This window comes from Leopardus geoffroyi, chromosome A1, assembly GCF_018350155.1.
Source record: "Leopardus geoffroyi isolate Oge1 chromosome A1, O.geoffroyi_Oge1_pat1.0, whole genome shotgun sequence".
NCBI lineage: Eukaryota > Metazoa > Chordata > Mammalia > Carnivora > Felidae > Leopardus > Leopardus geoffroyi.
The window spans coordinates 124,497,113-124,516,920 of NC_059326.1; the positions used below are offsets into that span (position 1 = coordinate 124,497,113).

At 39.2% G+C, this 19,808-nt stretch overlaps 1 protein-coding gene across 2 annotated transcripts in view; it reads right to left on the reverse strand.

The window, feature by feature from the left end:
* ANKRD55 (ankyrin repeat domain 55) overlaps positions 1–19,808 on the reverse strand; it is a 195,758-nt gene that overhangs the window by 158,525 nt on the left and 17,425 nt on the right. For both annotated transcript variants that reach the window (XM_045493602.1, XM_045493567.1), the window contains exon 2: positions 17,247–17,356. The gene's annotated coding sequence lies outside the window, so the exon portion shown is untranslated. The remainder of the gene's footprint in view (positions 1–17,246; positions 17,357–19,808) is intronic.

Here is a 19,808-nt window from a genome sequence, read left to right on the forward strand (position 1 = left end):
CTGTCCTAAAAAAAGAGATGTATCCTTGACTACTTTCTAGTATTGCTATTCAGCTGGCAGTAGAAGACAACACTGCTTCATCAACTTGAGGGGCTACGTGGACCTGGGAGAACAGTGGCACAGTCCCACCTTTGGGCAAAGGACAGAATTAGTGTGGACAACTGGGTACTCCTTGGCAGTATAATATGAGACTGCACTCAAAGGAGAGGGAGACTCTTTTGATCCAGCTCTGTCTTTTATAGTATGTTATCATCTTGTTATAATAAAAAAGGATCAAAACGCAGTCTTTCTAGAGAGGAGAAGCATTTCTTTTGTTTTTATTTATTCATTTTTTGAGAGAGACAGAGACAGCATGAGTTGGGGGTAGGTAAAAAGAGGGAGAGAGAGAAAATCCCAAGCAGGCTCTGCACTGACAGTGCAGAGCCCAATGTGGGGCTCGAACAATGAAACCACAAGATCATGACCTGAGCCAAAAAACAAGAGTCAGACCCTTAACTGATGAAGCCACCCAGGTGCCCCAAGAGGAAACTCATTTCTAATTTCAGCAGCATGACTCCAGCCATGGAAAGAAAACTGCATCTTATATTAGAAGAAAATAAATAAAAATATTAGTAGTAGTTATCTCTGGATATTAAGACTACTATAAACAGTTTTATTTAGTTTTGGGGGGCACTTCTCTATAACTTCCAAAATATTTGATGAGTATACTTTACTTCCACAATAAAAAAGTTAAAAAAAAATAAAGTTACAGGAATTGTATAAATTGATACCCAAGTTTCCTTCTCGTTGGTCTATTTTCTGTCAACATTTATTTTTACGACAGCCCTTAGGTTCCCCCATCATTTTCTTTTGGATATACTAATGAGATGCCAAAATTAATGTTTATCTTAGTAAGCCTCATTTCAGGAGCAAAAACCTCATTCTTAACTTCTCTTCTGACAGTGTGCCTCTGGCTGAGACTAAAGCAGGGTAAATTGGACAGATTCTAGGAAAAACAATAGAGTTTATGGTAAATAAAACCCAAAAAAAGAGTACAGGAGTACTCAGCTCTAGACCAGGAAGCCTAACATTACTTGTTTGGGCTGAAGCTCCACAAGTCAGTCTATCTGACATCATCCTAATTTGTAACATTTTGCTCAAACACTTAATCCTTCCTAAAAACCCCTGCATTCTATTAAATGTCTCTATCTAATATTTTACGGACTTGTCAGCCTGCAGAACTCTTCCAAATCCTTGTAAGACAAACTGAACTTTTAGACTGAAAAATGAACTCAAAAGACACCAGAAACTTCACAATCAAATGAGACGCTAATGGAAGATTAAAAAAAAAAAAATCCTTCTCATTGCATTTAGTTTTTTTTCTACACATAATTTGGAATATTCCTTTTTAGAAAATACACCCAGAAAGTCTTAGAATTAGTGACTGATTAAAAAAATGCTTCTCTAGGGGAACAAGTCCATTATTTACCCAAATCATTACTTCAATAATAAACAGGTGATGTGGTGCCACTTAAGGAATAATTACAGTCAACGTTTCTGTAATGTAGACACTGGTCTAAGCATTTTACACATAATTAAATCATTTGATTCTTGTAACAACCTTGTGAGGAAAGACTTTGTTACCTTCGTGTTACAAGGGAAGAAACAAAGACCCAGAGAGATTAAGGAAGTGGTTCAATGTCACATAATCATTGAGTGTAGAATTAGGATTTGAACCTTGGGCAGGTTGGCTTCAGAGTCCATGTTCTTAACTACCGGGTTATGTGGCTTCAACTTGATTGTCAGACATAGAAAAAGGGGTGTCATGTGGACAACTGGACAGTTCTTGGCCTCTGTCAGCATCCCCAGCAGCATCACCACCACCGTCATCACCAGCAACAACCGTAAATACTGTATATATACTCATGGCCTAATCCCTGAACTATGAATGTAACCTTGTTTGGAAAAAGGGTATTTGCAGATGGAATTAAATTATGGATCTTGAGATGAGTAAATCACCATGGATTAGAGGGTAGATTCTAAATTCAATAACAAGTAAGTATTCTTCTAAGAGAAAGGCAGAGGAAGATTTGAGACAGAAGAGAACACAGAGAGGCGAAAGAGAGAACATAACCATGCAGGCAGAGATTGGAGTAAAGTGGCCTCAGCTGAAGAAATGGTGACAACCATTGGAATCTGGAAGAGGCAAACAATAGATTTCCCCTAGAGCCTCCCAGGGGAGGAGAGGTCCCGCTAGATTTCAGACTTCTGGACTCCAGAGTTGTGAAAGAATATATTTTGTGGTAATTTATTACTTTAGCCTCAGGAAACTAATACCTAGTGCTTTTCCAGGTTTCAAGGTGCTTTAGTATATGTGATCTCATTTGATCCACATACCCCTGCACCTCATAATAGTTCACTTTGGGGATCCAGCTCCACCATAAAATGACTACTGGACCTTGTGCGAGTCATAAGTCTCTGGTCTTTATCCCTTTATTTGTAAAATGGGTCTAAAAACAATGCCTGCCCTGTGCCCTTCAAAAAGATGTCAGGAGGATCAAAGGCAAAGAATTCATGTGAAAAGTTGTCTTTGACCCGGAGCTATTTTTATGCAGGAAGTGTTGGGTGACAACTAATTCACTGCCTGGATAAGGATGTGGGCACTGTGAACATACACCTGCTGGGTCATGGGCATGCTACTGCCACCTTCTCCAGGACCATTTGTTGTTTGAACTCAGTCTCTCCACTGGGAATCATTGGGAAACTAGGACAGGGACAGAAATTTAACAAGGCAAAGCTCTGCTGTGGGTCCAGTGATTGCATGAGCTGAAGATTGGTGTCATAAGGCTGGCTTCTCAAGAAACATCTGGTGTAAGAGCAGAAAAGCAGAGAGGCTTGTTGCCCAAAAGCCCTTGCTCTCTGCATGATCAGAAGCCAGGGACCACCCCAGAAGGTGTGAGTGGAAGTTCATTTTCCTGCTGACCTTTCATTCCTAAGCCTTTGGGTGATGATGGCTCTGAAAGGTGGTAATTAGTGCCAATCGAGGTGATGTTTTTGTGAAGCTGACACCTCTCCATTAGGAAATGGACTGAAGCCAGTGGACCAGCCACTCAAGCAGGGCACAAAAAGCTAAATAATCAATGCTTGGCCAAACCTTGCACAATTAGTGTCTTCCTCCAACCATGCTCTAGTGCACAGTGGAAACCCTTGCAAGGATGGAAAATGGGAGCTACAGGGTTGAATGGCACCATAAGCCTTGGAATAGAAATATAAACAATGACAAGGAAGAAGAAACACAATGGGAGAGAGAATAGGAATGGGGGCAGGGTAAGTCAGTGTGCTTACACGGGAACAGAATAAACCCAGGCGGAAGAGACTAGCATGTATTAAAGTCAAAGGCACGACTCTAAATTCAGTACAAAGCAATTTACTGATTTTTAATGAATTATGTCACTTGCATTCTGTCAAACTTCTTGCCTCCTGTTCTTCCACTCTTTATTCAGTCTCCACAGGTACCTAGAATTCTACTAAAACTTGGCTTCATTAAGGAACAAAAGCTTCACTCCAGTTATTACAGTACCTTCTAACTTTCTCCTCTTTTTCTTTAGCCCTTTTTCTTTAGCCCATACCTTTGTCCACACTTAATTACAAGCGATATTTTAAAAGACAAATCTGAATGTGTAACTCTCATGCCCAAAACCATCACTGGCTTACTATTGCTATTTTACTTAAGACAAAATCTAAGATCCTCAATACAACAAATAACACTTTCTGGCTGCTGCTGACCTCCCCAAGGCCAAGCTCATGCAGCTCCCCTTATCACTTTGTCCTGTCCTTTGCACCTTTCTTTGCTGGCTTGGAGGCCTTCAAACAAGTTACTTTATATGTACATATGGGAATATATCTGTATGTGTGTGTATATGTATGCATATATTACGGAAACAGACAATCAAGTTTGATACGTATCTAACCAAGAAAGATATATATTCCCTTAGCCTGGGAAGCTCTTGCCTCTGCCCTGTGCCTGACCAATTCCTACTTCCTATCCCTCTGACACACAGTAAGGTCTTCCCAAGCCCCTGCTCCTCACTTTTGATCATGTTCTCTTTATTACTCACTCTAACACTGCTCTTTCTCTTTTTCCTTGATAGCACTTACCACAACTGTTATATATACATGAAATATAAGTGTATATTAATATATTAACATACATATAAATGTTGTTTGCCTTTTGGCTCTCCTACTAAGTTGTTTGCTCAAAGAGGTAGGGACATATATGCTCTGTTTCCTGCAATAAAGCCACATACTTTACCCCAACTCCAGATATTCTGATATTCAGTTAGTCAGGAATTAGGGTGGGGGCAGGGTTGGGGCATTGGCAGTTTTTCAAAGTTCTTCAGGTGATTCTAGTGTGCAGCTGGGGTGGGGACTGTTTATCCATCCTTTCAATAAGGAAGGAACGAAGGCCCAGAGAGTTCATTGACTTACTCAAAGTCTTCAAGCAGCTATTAGCAGTGGAAATGAGGACTCAGTGGAGCCTTGCCTTTTTATACACTATAATGTTCCTTCACTTAACTTGGAGAAGCTTTGTGAAAAGGATAGAGAAAGATTCCTTTCAATTTTTTTGCATTCTTGCAAAATAATTAACTCGTACCTGTTTGCATAGGGTTTCTCTGGTTTTAGTGCTATAAGAAGGGGGAAATGGAGGCACCTGCATAGCTCCATCAGTTGAGTGTCTGACTTTGGCTCAGGTCCTGATTTCATGGTTTGTGGGTTCAAGCCCCGAATAATTGGGCTCTCTGCTGTCAGCCCACAGCCTGCTTCGGATCCTCTGTCTCCCTCTCTCTTTCTGCCCCTTCCCTGCTCTTTCTCAAAAACAAACAAACAAACATTAAAAAAGAAGGGGGAAATAATGCTTCTTACATAATTGTGAAGGTTAAATAAGGTAATATTTGTAAAGCCCCGAGCACAAAGCCTGAGGAGTTCTAAGAGATCAATTACTATTAGCTTTTAAAATGTTACAAGAGTCTTTGGAAACGAGGTAGAAACACTCTTCCTTCTTGCCTTCCTGCCTTCCTGCCTTCCTTTCTTTCTTCCTTCTTTGCTTTGTTCTTTTTTCTTAATACAGGTGTAAATATACAATGGAGATGTCTCAGGAGGTGTAAAAATTGCTAGAGCAATAAAATACCTCTTTTTTTAAACCAGAACTCGTTACTGTCTGTCAACTTTAAATGCCACCCACACATCCCTAGGTAGTATAATTTCTCCCCACCAAGTGAAAGCATTTCAAGGTGCTCAATCATTAAACAGCTACTTAAAACAACTCTCTTTCAGGGTTTCTCTTTCCCTTGGGCATCCATGCTTGTTACTTTGTCAAAGTGTCTATTTCCTGGAATCAGGCTTCAGCAGACTGCCTGGATGTTGCTTTACCAGACTAATTGTTTTTGTAAGGCAGCACTGGAGTCCTCGGATACCAACTGAATTTAATCCATGTGGTAGCTCTGGCAATCAGGAAATGATAACTATGTGGAACTTACTCTGCTAGCATTTGCTTATTAATTTGTTTGTTGTTTATTTTCCACATGGGCCAAACAAAAGATGGATTTGGGGACAACTCCATCATGGTAACTGGGGTGTTCATTTAGTCTTATCTCACTAGTCCTGGCTATCTTTGTGTCTTTAGCAAATCCATATTAGAAATGACAGTTCATTTGTGAGTCCATGAACTAAGCAGAAATGCAGCAAATCAGAGAATTTTTGAGAATGGGGCTTTGAGGATTACCTCATCCAACCCCCTTGAGAATATTGCTGATTTAATATTTTGTTAATGCAACATTTTGCAATCTATCAGGAAATTCACTAGTATCATTGCCCATCAAATAGTGACAAGAGGACTTGGGGAAGCTGCAGATTTTGATATGGTAGGGAAGTGGGTAGGTGAGGGGAGAATAAATTTTGTGTGGGCACACACCAGGGAGCAAATCAGCAAGGAAGGGACGCTCTAGGATGATTGGCAATCAAGAAAACATTAAATCTACAAAGTGAAAACCCATCTTTTGTGAAAGAAAGCAGATTAGCAGTTGCCTGTGGCTGCACAACCACCACTGAACTAGTTCCTCAAATGAGTGACTTGGCATCACCCTTGAACGCTGACCAATCAACTCAGTCACAGGTCCTACAGATGCTACCCTTTAGATGTTGTTCATAATCAACCTTTTCTCGCTATCCTCATGGTCACTCTCTTGGGTCAAAACTTCAAAAATGTTACCTATTTTTTTTTTTTTTTTTTAGGTTTTGAGTTGGGGATGGAGGTGTGAAAAGAGCTAGACTTTCATAGCCATTCTCAAGATTTTTGTTGACTTGAACCTGAGTATGATGTGAGATTAAATTATTTTAAAAGGATGTTTTCCCCAGAGTCCTAGAAAGATGCTCAAGAGAACATAATTGAATGTATGGAGTATAAATTAGAACAGCCAGGAAATAAGGTAAGGAGACCAGTTGGAGGGTTCTAAAAACAGGTAAGATGTTTGAAGATTTGACCTAAGACAGTGACCATGAGGATAGCAAGAAAAGTGTGATTAAATGAAAGAAAATATAAATAAATGTGTACAAGGCTGGGCCCTGTGCTTGGCATACTACTGGATTCAGGAGAGGACTCTGAGAGTGCTGAATAAAGCAGCAAGCCATTTCTGATAGAAATTCTACACAAGGAAATCCCTTAGCCTAGAACATGCAAAGGCAGACAAAAAAGATGTGGAAATCTGCGCACACACACACACACACACACACATGACTGTATCAGCATTTCATCACTCTCATGAGTAAGTGCTACTTTCTTGACTCTTTTATCCCTTGTAAATGATCCTGCTCATAATGTTTATAATAAGGCGCAGCAGTAATAAAAATGATGAAAGATAAATGGATGTATTTAAAAAGTAGCTGTGCAAAAGATTGTTTATGTTGCATGGCAGACCATTTTTCATACTAAAAGTGGCTAAATTTCTCTGCATAAATCATGATCATGTTCCCTGCTTTTTCCTGTAAAGACTTAACTGAAAATGCATTGTCTTCTCTAAACTCTTCCAGGTTTAACCTCTAGTCTTTGTATATTGGACACTGGTTAGCAACAAATGGCTTATTGTTGGTTTTATCTGAAGGTGAACCGCTTCTCTCTGGGGGAATGCTAATTCATGAGAAGCCCACAGAGCTCTTTTTTTTTTTTTTTTTTTTTTTTAATAAAAAACCATTAGTATTCATTTTTGGCCTTGACATAAAACAGAGAATAGAGGATTTGGGATCCAAAAGACCAGAAACGAAGACCCTTAAGAGAGATTCTGTTTCTTCCTATTGTTATGGAACAAAAAGGGTGTCAGGACTGGCCTTCATTGCTCTTTTCTAGGCCTTCCTTTCTCGGTAATTCTTCCCAGTGAGGAAGAATTACTGTTTGTGTCTATACCATCAATCTCTCCATCTCTCCGCACCCCCAACTCTCCCCAGCTGACTACTGAAATCTAAAGATGTTTATCAGATATTTCTCTTGCTTGTATTAAGGGTTTCGGTGGATGAAGTCAGAACAAACTTGTCATATACATAAGCTTTATACAATCATCATCATCAACACCGATTTCAACATCTTCATAAATAAGAACATTATTATAATGTCTATTTCATATTGATCATTTACTACATTCCTGGAACTGTGTAAGAATTTTTCATACATTATTATCTCATTCAATACTCACCACAACTTCATGCAGTATGTAGTAATATTGTTTTCATTTCATGTATGAGGAAGTTGGAACTTGGAAGTTTAAATGACTTGACCAACGTCTCAGAGGGTGAAAGTAGCAGAACCAGGACTGAAACCAGGGCTCTCTGATTGCAAACCCCATGATCTTTACCACTGTACCATACATATGCACATAAGACAAGTACTCTTCATTGTTTATGGCTTTTTACTTTAGGAATTTTTTGTGGCAACACCTTAATCCCAGGCCTAATTTCATGGCCACCTAGAGGCATATACATATCCTACCAACTCATCTTAAGGCTGTTCTGAGCAGAATATAATTACAATGGTAAATCTTTTTTTTTTCTTTTTAAAGTGGCCATTCAAAATAAAACATGTAGCAGTTCTTACCCTCACTAAGTGTGATTTGTGGAGAGCTGATTCTTTGTAATCTTAATTCTATATTTTCTGTTCCTGAGTTGCTTTTCTAAAAAGCCTTTATTTGGAAGCATTAAATCAAAAGGGAAACTTAATGTGAATTTAAGAGCAGATTAGTTTATATTGATTTTGAGTTTTATTCCAGTTCTGTATTTGAATATCACATAGTAAGCAAAACAGTAGCAATCTTCTTGACTATAAGGAATAAATTATAAATTCCCATATTCCCTAAAATAGACTTTACAGAAATAAACTTCACTGATATGAAGTTAATTTGAATCCATTTACAAAAAATTCATCAAGTATGCATATATTTAACAAGAATGTACAATACTTGTACATTGAAAGCAACAAAACATTGCTGAATTAAAATAGCAGAATTCACTGGGAGAGATATACTATGCTTATGGACTGGAAAACGTAACATTGTTCAATGTCAATTGATCTATAACAGAGAATAAAGAGGTTCAGAGCATGCCACTCCAAAATATGCCACTTTGGAATAAGGATTATTTTGAGCTGAAGGCAGTTAAGAAAAAGCAGCCACATGGGTCATGATCTCATGGTTCGTGGGTTGGAGCCCTACATCAGGCTCTTTGTTGTCAGGGCAGAGCCTGCTTGGGATCATCTGTCCCCCTCTTCTCTCTGCCCCTGCCCCACTTGGGCTCCCCTTTCTCTCTCTCAAAAATAAATAAACATTAAAAAAACCCAAAATCTTTATGTAATACAAAAATAAAGAAATAAAAAAGAAAAGAAAAGAAAAGAAAAGAAAAAGCCACAGGACAAGCTCTCTGCCCTCCCCCTATCTGTATGAAACCAAAACACAAATTCCTACTGTTGAGTTGTCCTCCTCCTATTTCCTTACCAGGAAGGGGGGCCTACCTTATCCTTTGAGGTGAGATGGCACTGACAGTCTATAACAAACAAAACGCACTAACTAGACCTCATCATCCATTAGCTTCTCTATATATTTACCATCCCACAGCTTGTGACCCCTAAAAGCCTAAACCCCTTTTCCTTTATTGTCACTTCTCTACAAATTTATCTTCCTTTGTTAAAATGCTATCTAAAATCCACGTTCTAACCACTCCTTCCATTTATTCAACACTGAGTTTCTCCCATATGTATATGCACCACTCATGTTAATAAACTTGGCTGTTTTTCTGTTGTTAATCTATCTTTTGTCAGTTTACTTTTCAGCGCCACAGATACAGAATCCAGGAGAGTAGAAGGAAAAGTTTTTCCTCCACTATAGGGTCAAAAAACTATGGCTCATGGGCCAAACTATGGTTCATGGGCCAAAGCTGCCTGCTTTTGTAAGTAAAGTTTTATTGGAACATGGCCATACCTATTTTCATTTATCTATTGCATGGCTCTTTGTGCCACCCCCACCAATCTAAAATACAGTAAAACCTTGGATTGCTAATAACTCGTTATGCAAGTGTTCCACATGACAAGCATACATTTCTAATAAATTTTAACTTGATAAATGAGTGATGTCTTGCAATATGAGTCATACATGAGGCCAAATGTCACATGATCACAACTGAGCCACTGGTTCTTGAAATTCACTTTGGTATACAAGTGCTTTGGATTACAAGCATGTTTCCAGAATGAATTATGCTCGCAAACCAAGGTTTTAGTATCTGACCCCTTAGAGAAAAAGTTTGCCCACTCCTGAGCTACAGATGTAGCATAATCTCAGCGAAAATCCAACAGACATTTTTGGCATGTAAAAACTGACAAGCTAACTCTAAAATTTGCATGGATATTCAAAAGACCTAAGTTAAAAATCTTGAAAAGTGACAATGTTGGAGGGCTGATAGCACCTGATTTTAAAGTTAATTTGTACTGCTTAGGGCTCTGCCACCCAGTTGGCATTTTTCCTAAATGCCAACCTCTTCCTTCCTTCTTGAACCTCCTCCTTCTTGATCCTGACTTTGAAGGAAGTCACTGCTTGGGAGGAACCATTTCTTTGATGGGTTTGTATAGGGAAAGGAGATAGATTTTCATTCCATAGCTTTTATTCAGTTCTAATGAATAAACAAACTCGATGCCTTCCTTCCAAGGTTGGTACATATGAGTGCCACTCCAAGGGGAAAGACTTTCATGGAAGGATTTCTGCATCAAGCAGTCCCTGACTTGAGTGTCTCCCACTCCCTGGGATTCTTCCACCTTGGCCACTTCTGCTATAACCACTTATGATTCCACTGTTTCTCTTATCCTTCTTGAGTTCAAGTGTGGGGAAAATTGAAATCCTCTTCTTTTTCTTGTTCTTTTTACCTCATGCATCATCTAGTATCCTCTACCTCTTAACCTCAAAACAAGCCAGTTAACTGATGAACCTTCTTATTTTTAATTGGCAAGTCTTCTAACATATTTTTTTAATGTTTATTTATTTTTGAGCAACAGAGAGAGAGAGTGAAAGTGGGGGAGGGACAGAGAGAGGGAGACACAGAATCTAAAACAGGCTCCAGGCTTCAGGCTCTGGGCTGCCAGCACAGAGCCCGATGCAGGGCTTGAACTCATGAACTGTGAAATCATGACCTGAGCCAAAGTCGGATGCTTAACTGACTGAGCCACCCAGGCACCCCTAATTGGCGAAAGACTTCTAAAGGCTATGAAAACCAAAAGCAGAATAATCAAGGAAATAATGAAATCCACAAGTGTCTAACTTATAGAGCTTGGCTTATCGATCTAATAGTACCAAAATTATGTATAAGATATTCAATTTCTGTTTGGTCCCATGCTTTGTCTCTGGATCTTTGTCATCCTTGGGGCACTTTTGACAGGTGTGAGGTGATACCTCAGTGTGGTTTTGATTTGCATTTCCCTGATGATTAGTTATGGCAAGCATCTTTTCGTGTGTCTGCTGTCCATCTGTGTATCTTCTGTGTCCATCTTTTCTTGTTTTTCCCTCTCTCCAAAGAAAGGAAGCAAAGCCCTTCATATACTTAGAAACTGTGGCTTAAGTTTACTTTCTCCAGGTAGATCTTGTTATCATTCTCTTAACCAGATTTGTGGTTCTTCTCTAAATTTTCACCAAGTACTGCATTTTCTTCTGCACTATGAACTACAGCTGCAAGTGATAGTCTACCCAAGGTCTGACTTACGGTGATTATAAGAAGATTATTACTGTTCTATGCTACTCTCTTAATATCGCATTTGGTGCCCAATCTAGTCACAAGACTATATCACTACTTTACTTTTGATTCTGCAAATATTTCATTTAAATATGTATGTGCTTACCCAGTTTACTAATTCACTTGAAAATGTCTATCATTATTACAAAGGCCACTTTGCTATTTTTTTTTTTTTTCCTATGTTCCAATGAACTTGTTCACTGTTGGGAATGGAATTCTTCATTCTGAGAATGAAGCAGAGGGGTCATAAAACTACATTCTGCATATTTTCCCTATTTTCTATGTGTGCATTCCTTACTGATTTAAAAATTATTCAAGTTTTCAAAAGAAGAAATGATTTTAAATAGGAATAGTTAAAACATTCTAATGCATTAGTACTTCTCTCTGGGGTGAATGTTAAAAATAGGAGTTATGTAGGTGGATACAGAAAAACTAAAAGTAGGAGGAAGAGGGAGGAAGCACTCTAATTTCTACTCAACACACAACTATTCAGGCTATTCAAGAAGTGATGGGATTTTAGGTCAGCCAAATTTGTGAAAGATAACCTGAAGGAGAAAAGGACTTGAGGATATGGTTATGGAATGTAGTCCTCTCTAACTCACCCCTGTCTTTGCCTTTAGATCATTTTATACAGAAAGAAGGCTTATTATTTCTAGCAGTAAAGCTTCTTCATGAATACAGTTTAGTTATGGAAACATACTCCCATTTGTGATCTCACAAAAACAAAGTGGACTTAAAATATTAGCATTATTTCTTCATGTACTACTTCAGTATGTAGTATGAAAAATAGTTTCATTATTTTTGAGGTTTCAGGGCTTAAAGATCAAATTGGGTTAACAAACCTCCCTTATTGACGTGCAATGGAGAAATTCTTAAACTATATGATCAAGATCAGCTAAATGTTGTAAAAACCCCAATATCTCAAGGGCTTTTAAAAAGGTTTGTTTCTTGCTTTCACAATAATGTAAGTCTCTTGGAGGTCGAGTAGCAGTGAGGGAGGGTCTCCTCCAAGAGGGCATTTGGGCTTCTCACATGTGGAGGTTATGCCATCTTCCAGGACCATGAGGCACTTCTGGATTCTCTGCATTGGGCTGGCAGAGAAGAGAGGAGAGGGAGGGAGTGGAGGGTATAGCCTGGTAGTGATGGCCATTGCTTCCACCCACATTCTTTTGGGCTAACTGTAAGGGAGACTGAGAAATATAATTTAGCTGTGTGCTCAATAAGAAGAGGAAATAAATTTGGTGATCATCCAGCTAGTGGCTGCCATATAATTTAAATTAAAGATCACACATTAGCATCAGGGAAGCTTAATGTTGCCCCCAGGTGGGGTTCCTTTGGGCTTGCAGTGAATGCTTTAAAAATTCAAATTACTTTAGGGGCACCTGAGTGGCTCAGTTTGTTAGATGTGTGACTTCAGCTCAGGTCATGATCTCACAGTCTGTGAGTTTGAGCCTAGCGTCAGACTCTGTGCTGACAGCTCAGAGCCTGGAGCCTGCTTCATATTCTGTGTCTCCCTCTCTCTCTGCTCCCCCTCTCCCTTGCTCTCTGTCTCTTAAAAATAAATAAAATTCAAATTACTTTAAAAATTTGAATATGAGCAGAGTTCACATTAAAAAAAAACTATTATTTTTGGGTTCTCTCCAAAACTCAGAAGATCTAACAGATCTTTTGAACCTGCTTTTCCACTTGATATTAAATGGCTGGAATGAAGTAGCAGCTATCCCCTTACCCAGAGGCCAGCTCTCCAGTTAACCCTTCAGCCTGCTTCACTCACTGTGACCTGCCTGGCCTCTGAAGGAGCTTACACTTGCATTCTCGGGTCTCCATAATGACTTAATCTTTTCTATATTTTATATCTTGTCACTAATATGCTAATAACAACAAGTGACTTGAATAGATTGATTTGGGTCTGCAGTTGTTAGATTATGCTTTAATCATGGTGAAAACTACTAGCCAACTCTTTCTGAAACTCCCTTTCTCCATAGAAGTAATGCTCTAATTATGAAAGAATTGAGATACATATTTTATTTTTAGCTTAATCACTAGTTTAGTCATAATTCACATTCTGAATAGGAATGATAATCTATCAGGAACACTGTTGAATGTGAAAACTTTGCTTTCCTATTTCTACCTAGGATTAATGCTTGCTGGGCTTATAATCTTAAAATCCTTTTTATGGACTAAGAGCTCTTTACAGAAAAGCAGGCCTCAAGCAACAGAATGGTCCTTAGGTTGGTAGCAGAACAGTTTACAGAAATATAACCTAATTCATGGCTGTTGATTATTGGCTATTTGGGGGAGAGGAGTGAGGTAGGGTAGATTTGATGTAGCTATAAAAAAAAAAAATACACCTTAAATAAAAGATAGATCCCAATACAGCTTCTTTGTGTCTCTTTTAGTTTAACTTGAAATTGTTCCACAATTGACATTTGGAATATTAACCTAGATTGAAGGGGAGGCTTTTGGGTGCATTTTAAATGACAGTTATAACTGCTTTGTTTCTTTCAAGAACTCTGCACAGATATCTAAGAGTTGAGTGTTAGAAGTCCGTATGTCATCCTAAAAAGAAGGAAATAGATTATCAAACTTAAAATCAAACAAATTATCTGCAAAGAAATTATCTCTTAACAACCTGGACAGGTGAAAAAATATATATAAACATACGTAAGGCCAATTAACACAAAATGAAAGCACCACATTATATTGAGAGCTTTATCTCTTTTGTTTGCCTTTTTCTTAACTGAGCAGAGATTAAAGTGTTATTTTTAAAAGTCACCTGAGGGTATTTTAATGTTCCTGGTGAATTTGCTTATGCATGTAAAGGCAGCCTTTCTATTGCTTTTCAGTTCACGTGTCTGGATTTATTTAGAAGTTATATGAATTCTGTGTGAGAGAAGTTTTGTTTTGTTTTTTAATTTTTTTAAGTGTTAATTTATTTTTGAGAGAGATAGAGCACAAGTGGGGGAGGGGCACAGAATCCAAAGGAAGGTCTAGGCTCTGAGCTGTCAGCAAAGAGCCCTATGTAGGGCTCGAACCCACAAACCGTGAGATCATGACCTGAGCCGAAGTCAGATGCTTAACCGACTGAGACACTCAGGTGACCCTTGGAGTAGTAATTAAAAATTTTTTTTTTGTTTAATGTGTATTTATTTTTGAAAGAGATTGAGAGAGAGAGAGAGAGAGAGAGAGAGACAGAGCACGAGCAGGGGAGGGACAGAGAGAGAAGGAGACACAGAATCCGAAGCAGGCTCCAGGCTCTGAGCTGTCAGCACAGAGCCTGATGCAGGGCTTGAACCCACAAACCACGAGATCATGACTTGAGCCGAAATCAGGCGCTCAACCGACTGAGCCACCCAGCTGCCCCAAGAAATTTTCAATGAATTTGTAAAAGCACCAGTGGAAAAACTGACATTGTTTTCAATTTTTATTAATGATTTGGATAAGGGTAATAAGATACTACTGCAATTTTAGACTTAAGTCATCCCCTGGTATCAGAGAATAAAGAAATAGCAGAATTACAAATTCTGGCGAAGACAGAAAAAAAAATCTCCTTTGAGAGAAAATATGAATGGAAAATTTTTAAAAAGTCACCTTGAATGACCATCAAGGGGAATTGTCACTGGACAAAAAGAGGTTATTGGATGATGTGGGCTGCAAGAGGCCCACTGAAGGCAACCAGTATGTTTCCAACTCACTCAGCTGTAAATCTTCACCCAATGCTAGGAAATAGTAATTATTATCCTCTTGCCCCAGATGAGGAAACTGAGGCTCAGACAGATTGATCAACTTGCCCAAAGTCCATAAGCTAAATAATTAAGGCTGTAGGCATTCAAGTTCAAGGCCCCCAGGCACCAAAGTCTGAAATGAGAACACCGAAGAGTGAATATAGAGAAACAGCATACCAAGAGAGACTCAGGTTGCACAGAAATGGACAGCAGCTTAGGTTTTAAATGTGGTTCACTGACTAGATGACTAAAAGGAGGAAGTTTCAAAAGACCTGAGGCAAAGTGGGCTGAAGGATGTAGCAATTCTCCCTCCAACTCCCAGAAACCAAGGCCAGAGCATGGGCTTAACCAGGGCACTTTGGTACCAGAAGGATACATACTGGATAGATTCCAACAGAGCAATAAAAACAGTGAAGGGAACAGAGATTTATCTGTTGGAAAGATACACAAATCTAAGTGCCTCAAGCTTGCTTGAAAGGGGAGGAGGGTACCACGGACGGCAACTCTTTGAAGTGTGCACAGCACTGAGGAGACAGTGTTCTGCCATGGGGGTGTACCTGGGAGTTAGAAGTGATGAAATGTGGACAAGAAACCTCTGAGCTGATAGCAGTAAATGTTTTTTGGAAAAGCTTCAGGATAACTCCTTCAGGCTCTGATGTTTCACTTTCCCTGACTCACTTTTTTTTCTGAGATTCCAGTGTCTCCTGAAGGAACCCCTGTCCTATGCAGCCCCCACTGCTGCACAAGGAATGCAGGCTGGGTTGGTCCTCAGGGATGTTGCTCCCAGGGGCACAGCGGAGGGAAGATCCAGAAGGGCTGGGCAAGGTGACTCATTTGGTTTTCCTCCCATGGTCATTTCTATGAGTCATACACTTTCACCCACTCCAAAATATGGGAAAGTAACATCAAAAAGCTTGTCTAAGATGTTGTTATCAAATATTTAATGGAAAAGAAAAATCTCCTCTCATATGATCTGTAAAGAAATGTTTATTTAGGCTTTCCATTTGTTGCTATTTCTTTGCTTTATCAGCATCCAGGAGGTGGGGTGAGGAGAAAGGAGGATGTAATCAAGACAGAGTAAGATTAAGGCAGCTCTGCACTTCTGGTCTGAGGCAGTGACCCAAGCTCCTGACCCCTGAAAAGAAAGGTCAAGCTCTTTTCCAATAAGCAAGGACTCCTCTCCTGAATAAGACAGGCATTCTAGTCAACTGAGTATTCAGCTCTGTGTTTGTAAGAGCATGGTGCTCATGTCTAGATGGCTGGAGATAGGGTAATGTGGTGGGTGGGCAATGTAGAGCAGGGACTTTGACATCAGATGGATCTGGCTTTGTCACTTATTACTAGCTATGTCTCAGGCAGGATCCTTGACAGCTCTGAGACTTAGCTTTCAGATCTATAAAATCACTATTATAAGAAAAATAATAGTAATGGTAATGCTAACAAGTCTATCATTGATTGAGCTTCTTACTCCATACCAGATATTGTTCTATGGACTTTACACATACTATCTCGTGTAATCTTCACAGCCCTAGATAACGGTATTAATATTGTCCCCATTTTCCAGGTGTGGAACCTGAAAGGACTTGCCCGATCATGCGATTAGATAGTGGCACAGGCAGCAGAATATCTGCCTCCTCAGGTTGTTATGAGGTTTACTAGAAGTAAAGCAGTTAAAGTAAAGGTATTAATTTACACTAAATGTACAACATATACATGCTTTTTTTAAACTAAAAACAAGGAAGGGGAAACTCCCTTTCTAATTGTCCCTATTGTTATCTCTTTCTTTTTAAAATAAATGAGTCTCTCTACTGTCAAGATCCTATGTAAGGGTAACCCACAGTATTTCTTATGTTTTAATCCAAACTATCTAAATTTCATAGACATCATTTGCACAAAAGCTGTGTGCAACACTTCATACTAGGCTAGTATGTATTGCCCAGCTCTGTTCAAGAAACCACTGTGTTCTGCCAATCAGTCAAATTAAACATGCAGAAATCACTGAAAATTTACTCTCAGTAAACATGCTCACAAATCCTGGAGCATACTCCAGAACAAAATAAAATATCTTCTCTAGACATACACGTGCAACTCTAATTGGTGTTCAAGACTATTTTGAAGATGATGCTGAGTAAAACTTTCTTACCCTGCATGTTGATTGGTGTATTAGTCCGTTTGGCTGCCACAAAATACCACAGGCTGGATGGCGTAAGCAACAGAAATTTATTTACTCACAGAGGCTGGAAGATTCAGAATCAAGGTTCCAGCAGGGTTTGGCTTCTGGTGCAGGTTTTCTTCCTGGCTTGTAGATGGCCACCTTCTCACCATGTTTTCCCAGGCCTTTCCTTGGTGCATGTGAAAGAGAGGAAGAGAGCCTTATAAAGCTACCAATCCTAACAGGTTAGGACCCGACCCTCATGACCTCATTTAACCTTAATCACCTCCTAAACATTCTAGCTCCAATTACAGTCACATTAGGAATTAGGGCTTCAACATAATGAATTTTGTGGGGGACACAATTCAGTCCATGGCAGTTGGTTAGTCTAAATTGAATTTTACACAGAGGTCTACATATTTCTGAAACTCATTCATGATTTATTAAAATTTTCTATAGACTGTGATCATCACTAGACCAGTAATTGCTGAAGGGCTGTGAATCAGGTGCTTGTGTAGTCCATGAACAGATGAGATGTAAAATAGATAAGATCTCTTGGTAAAGCAGAGTGAAAAGGGTCTCAGAATATAGGGTGGTGGTGTTCTTTCTAAAAATAAGTCTTGATGGCTATTGTGCTCCTGATAACTGAAGATATTTGGGAACATAAACAAGTTGCCCAAAAGCAAAAGTTAGATCTGGAAAGGAAAGAGCCCATTCTGCAGAAGGAACATGTTTTTTCCAAATGGTTTGCATAATTTCCTATGTAGCTTTCATGTTACAGAAAACAAACACTTAGGCGTTTTGGATGACTATGTGGACAAAGTTTCCATGTCTCTAAAAATTCACTGGGGTGGGATTAGTTTAAGAAGTATTGTTAACTTTCCTTCCTTATGTCATTTAAAACTTTGGAAAATATGAATGTGCTTTTGGGCTTTTCTTGCTTGTGGACTTCTTTACTTTCTCTCTTTGACCACAGGCATGCTCAAACACTGGGGATATCTTTGTATGTGGGTTAAAATGGAGGAATGGGGAAATGGGAAGGGTTGGATTTTAAAAAGTAGGCTTTTTCAATTGTAAAAACCCAGAAAACAGTCAGATCCTTGTGTTCAAAATAGGACCTATTTTTAAGGCTATTGTCTTGAGAACAGATTTTCAAGAAAAAAAAAAGTTTAATCTTTCTTTAAGAAATCAAGATTTGGAGACCCTATTGGTTCTTCCCACAGGGTAGCAAAGAATCACTCTTTCAGGACAATAAGGCCAAGATTTGCTGTTTTATGGTGGAAAGGTTATAGGATGCAGTGACCACATGTTAGAATCTTGCTTCTCATAGGGTATGGTGGCCAAAGAAGAGCCAGTTAAAAAGACCTTCATGGCCTAGGAGTTATTTGAATAGGTAGAGGGAACACTGATGGCAAAGAAGGCTGGCTCCCACTTTCATACGATCCCAGGAAGAAACTAAATTTCCAGCTGCAGACTAAACCAGTCTGCAGGATAGAGTGTTCAGGCAGTGGAGGCCCTAAGGTTTTATGCCTCTATTTCTGTGTGAAAAGCCTGTGAGTCTCCTGGGGCCCTCTGTGGTGTTGTGTGATAGAGCCCCACATCAGGTTCTGTGCTGTCAGAGATTCTCTCTCTTGGGATTCTCTCTCTTCCTTTTTCTCTGCCCCTTTGTCACTTGTCTCTTCTCTCTCTCTCTCTCTCTCTCTCTCAAAATAAATAAATAGAGAGGGAGGGAGGCAAACCACAAGAGACTCTTAAATACAGAGAACAAACTGAGGGTGGATGGGGGAGGTGGAGAGGGGAAAATGGGTGATGGTCATTGAGGAGGGCACTTGTTGGAATGAGCACCAGGTGTTGTATGTAAGCCAATTTGATAATAAATTATATTCATAAAAAAAGGAAAAATAAATAAATAAATAAATAAATAAATAAACTTAAAAAAAAAAAATTCGTATTGAACAAATGAAGGCACCTGACTGCCTTGAAGGGTTGGCCCCAGAGTTAATTTGATTCAGAAAAAAAGTAAAGGTCAAAAGAATGCTTATTGTTTTGCCATTTTCTCGTAGTGGAAAGTCCCAGCCAGTTACCAATTAATAATGAGTATCAACACAATTTATCTGGTGCTTAACAGAGGGTGACTTCTGAAGATAACTCCACAGACAGAGCCTATTGTGAAACAGGGTGAATTCTGCCACAGTGTATTCCTTCTCTGGTCTCAGACTAATCACTTAACTCCTGAAATGCCACACATGGAAAATGTGTTCTGTCATCAGCCTTGTATGAATTAACAAGACTATGTTCCATGTTCCAGAAGCACAGCAGGATGATGCAGATGTCACTGGGCTCCTGGCTTTGTGAGTTTACGTGCTGAAGGATATCTGGGTGAAAATCAATGATATAAACACAAAGGAACTATTATTAGGGTCATCATATTGGCATTCTCATATTGAATCAGGTCAGGGGAGGATGAGACAAGGGCAGGACTTGGGCAAGTGACAAGACATAGTAGCAGTGGGAGCAACAGTGCTGGGTAAACAGTTGTAAATCCTCAAGGCTAGACCTTGTTAACATTTTACAGAATTCTTTGTCTCTTTTAAGCAAGCTACAAAGCAAGAAATAATTCACACAACCTCTTTGGAGGTCAG